Source organism: Capsicum annuum, unplaced genomic scaffold, assembly GCF_002878395.1.
Source record: "Capsicum annuum cultivar UCD-10X-F1 unplaced genomic scaffold, UCD10Xv1.1 ctg3593, whole genome shotgun sequence".
NCBI lineage: Eukaryota > Viridiplantae > Streptophyta > Magnoliopsida > Solanales > Solanaceae > Capsicum > Capsicum annuum.
This window is the reverse complement of record NW_025842880.1, coordinates 1-4,541: the sequence shown is the minus strand read 5'-3', so window position 1 is coordinate 4,541 and position 4,541 is coordinate 1. Positions and strand designations below refer to the sequence as shown.

At 29.6% G+C, this 4,541-nt stretch overlaps 1 long non-coding RNA gene across 1 annotated transcript; it reads right to left on the bottom strand.

Moving 5' to 3' along the window:
- Positions 1–719: 719 nt before the first annotated feature.
- Positions 720–3,453, bottom strand: LOC124891470. The gene is made up of 2 exons (XR_007049711.1): positions 2,794–3,453; positions 720–1,007 (listed from the first exon to the last, which is right to left on the bottom strand). It is a non-coding gene; the product is annotated as an uncharacterized LOC124891470 (long non-coding RNA).
- Between the last annotated feature and the right edge of the window lie 1,088 nt (positions 3,454–4,541).

Sequence of the window (4,541 nt, the reverse complement as noted above, 5' to 3'; positions counted from 1 at the left end):
CTACGACTTCTTTCTGAGATACTACTCTTAATTTTTACTTGCCTCTATGACCATCATTCTATAATTTATGGTCCTATTGTTTTACATGCTCACTTCCTCAAAACATAAAAAGCTGGTCTTTTCTTATTAGTCTACAACTAGTATACGTACCCGCGCGATGCACGGGCAATTCTAAGAAAAGTACTCTGCATTAAAAAAGTAAAGACATAAATACTACAATTGCATTTGATGACATTAAATATTCCATCCATAACCAACACATCTACAATACTGGACAACAACCTAAAGAGCAAAAGCCAACCAGATCAATCATCTTTTAATACGCAAGACAAAAATCACTCATTGGACTCATTTTTTGAATATCTTGAAATTATTAATATTGACTTGCAAAGCTCATCATAAGAACAATTCATTATTCTACAAACTGGACATGAATGCTATATTCCAATAAAACTCTCAAGGACATCCTAGACCAAAATAATAAATAATTCAGGCAAACATCATAAAGTGAAATTTGCTCAATTTCTGAATGAGTGAGCAAGATCAACATTTATAAACCAAAATCAAACATTTAGGGTAACAAATCACTTTGTTGTACACTGAGCTACATAAAATCTATCTTTAAGTTATGAAAAATAATCAACTTTTAGTTGCCTTAAGTAGCTTGTAAGCAACAACCTTGAACCAAATAAATCAAATAAATTATGGATACACATAAATAAGGAAATTTAAAAAATTATTTTTGTCAATGAATAGCTTCATTTACACAAACTTCATTGATTCACATACTATAGTTATCTAAATCAACCTTACTCTTGAACATGATAGAATTCCAATATTACAACTTCCTTTGATATTCTCATCCACAATGAAGAGTAATATGTATCATAGGATATCCTTAATACAACAGTTTAAAATAGCAACATCTTATCCAAAAGGGAGGTCACTATTTGCCTTTTGCATTCTGGGTACTATGTTAGCTTTCCACCTTTTCATTAATTTGAAACCTAACATAGCATTGAGATAAAATTAGTTGATCAGAATGGTTAGTGAACACTGCAACAATTTTCTATAATTTTATTTGTAAGTTCTAAATATTAGAGCTATTCTCATGTATAGTTCCGTAAGTATAAAGAAAATGTTATTCTAGTCTCACGAAATATTGAAAACCATAGAGTAATGTGCTAAGAATAATCTTACATTAAAATTTTCGTTAGTTAAATACAATTTGAGGGAACCACAACAGAACATATATCAAACATCCGTATGTAATGTAGATATTGAGGGAAGGAAAATGGAGAATCACATCTTATCTTGATTCCACTGGAATATGAAATATAAACTAATGAAGGTTAAACTCTAACAAACTAAGGATGTCCACATAATATTAGAAAGCCTCAAAACATGTTCTTGTGCTATTTTATAACAAAAAAATAAACTTGTTTACGGAATACTTCCGTCATGCTTCACTTTTTGACAGTATATCCCCTTTTGACACATAATAAGACTATTTGGTTTTCAATTTCAACCTAGAACTCATTTATCAGTAATAAATATATGTTGTCTTTGAAAGATGATCAAAATTCCCACAAATCGAGATATAAAAAATATAGATATGCCTATCGAAACTCGAAAAATGGAAAAACTTCTGAATAAAACCATTAAATCTTTGCATTAATAAATAAAAATAATGAGCTATACAAACAATTGCCACACAGTCTACTCTCACAGATTGAATAACAGTAGCTCAAAAAAGATGGGAGAGTCTCATACTACACCATTACAGTGGCTCCAAACTCATTATTTTGAAAAAACGATGTATCAAAATAAGATCTACTTGCGAGAAAATTGAATTAACATATTTTATTACACAAGGAGTTTCATAGTTTTGCGCTTAGATGAGGCATTCGTATATGAGTTCTTTCTCCGTTATTTGGACGATCAAAATATAAGAAGTTGTTCAGTAAATAATTTTGAAAAAATAAAAGAGATAGAAATATGTATCACAAGATTAAATTCAGTGTGTCTTTCCTTTGTGAATCGCCAAAGACACTCTTAACAGTTCTTTAACACGGTTAAGTTTGGTACTACCTCCTTTATGCAGCATTAAAAGATTTCTCCAAGTAGTTAAAATTTTGTTAGTCAAATTGCCATTTTGCATAAAATCTACACTTTTCAAACCATACTTTGTGGGATTATAATGGATGTGTTGTTGTTGTTGACTGCGAAAGTTAAAAGTTGCATTTTGAAAGCCTCTTATGTTAAACAACGGATAATGTACATATAAACGAAAGTTAACAAACAACAAATATACAAACGTTCATCATCCAACACTTATTATGAATCACCTGAAAATAGTCATTAATTATCATATGAAGAAGACTACCAAAAAAATTTTGAGATGTAGATCATTCACTTGTACATATTTGAGATTTACCTCGGTCATCATATTATCTAATTTGTAGTTTATTTATAAAATCCATTTGATAGGGATTTAATTAGGTGAGTTCTTCGTTCTTTGAAATCTTTAAATTAAGCCAATAGAAGTGTTTGGGGATGAGGCATCTTCACTATCTCTTCTCTATTGCTCGTTGGAATTGATTAAATCTACGGAATCCAAAGAGAACAAAGAATGATTTCAAATTTGAACAGTATGAAAAAAGTAGGAAAAATATTTAACAATATATTACTGCAAATTTGATCATGTCTTGTCACTGAAACACATTGTAACCTGAAATCAAACATATACAGAGTAAAGAACAGAATTAGGAACATCAAAAATTCATTTCTTACCTCATAATCTAGCCATTAATTGTGAGTCCTCACTGAAATTCGAGTAAATCACATCCTAATAATAACTTGATCTGTGAGTCATCACTAAAATTCAAGTAAACCACATCCTAATAACAACTTGATCTGGTTGAATCCGAAAGTATCAGAAGCCGAACAGTGATTTACGTAGACATGGTGAATTCATCGACATTTTTTTTTTTTGGAAAACATTAAAGTGGAAAAGGAAGTTAAAAGGGAGTTATTTTAGGAGTTGGTAACTTGTCAATTTGAAAAATTTAAAGTGGATAGACATTACTAAAACTACCAAAAAATTACAATATTTTGATATATCAGTTACCACAAATATTTATTTTCTGATTTTTTTATCTTTTCTATTAATATTTAAATTGAATTTTGTTTTTTAAAATAGGATTTTATATAAAGTGAAATTATTCCTATATATTGAGTGCATGCAGACTGTGATTTTTGCCTTAATATAATTAAGTAGTCGCTATATTGTTGGAGATTGATTTTAAAATTGTCGAGTGCAGATTAATACTCGACCACTTGGCCGTGCTTTTTAATAATTTATTTAAATATTTTTATAGATGTTTTTTTCTTTAATATCTCTCTTTATATAATCTTATTAGATAGATTAATAAATATTAAATTTTTTCTTAAATGAAGAAACTCTAGAAAAAATTAGTGAGATAAAAAAATATAAAAATAAATGTGCGTTTCTTAATTAAATAATATTTTTTTAAAAGTAATTTAAATATTAGTTATCTATTTAAAAAACTATAAATATTAATAAACTAATTATGAAAATTTGAATTTTCTAAGAAAATTTAAAAATAAAAATTCAAAAAATGCTAACTAATAACTAATTAACTACTTTTTTGTCCTAAAATGCCACATGGTATTTTATTATGCTGCCACATGGCTTAATGTGGAGGCTTTGTCCTCTATTATTAATAATATATAGATTACCACATCTCTAAATTTCTATCCACCCAATATTATAGAATTAAAACATATATCAGGAGACTAAACATTGTACTGTCTTATTTATAATCCCTTGATTCAGAAGGTAGGATTACCATATAATTCAAACCTGGAAAGATTTCCTGATCATCAAATGTTTTAGCCTTCATTCACTCATTCATCTAGAGCCCACATATATCACACTTGCAATTTCACCGTTTTCACAAGTTAACAACATTATTTCTCGCATATGCTTTGTCAAGCCCGCTGTATCCAATCCTAACTAACATTATCACTCTCATGCTACCCGTCTTCTTACCACGGCGATGATCTAAGGTCAAGCTTTACGGTCTAGTACTAAAAATAGATGGCAACACTCATCCATTTATACTAATTAGTATTATTGCTACCGAAGATAATCAAGAAACACTCGGTCATTGAGGGCTCATAACAAAATAGAAAAATTTTAATCTAATCTCACAGCCTATCTAGTTCCAATCTATTCGTATATTTTTTTTCACACACAGCTACTACTTATTCAATCACCTGCCTAAACTACATTCGTAGCTCTAAAACAACAATTGGGGCTACTCTCTTTAAAACACAAGGGGTAGCGTAAATTTGACAATTCCTGACCACTCTATCCTCGTGTTGACAACATAGATTTAATCTTTATTAACACCATCGCATGTCGTCCTAACTTACTTCATAGTTCAAGTATACTTCTAACACCATCGCATTCCATCCTTTCTCTACTTGCACCCATCAAATTTACACCTTGATCA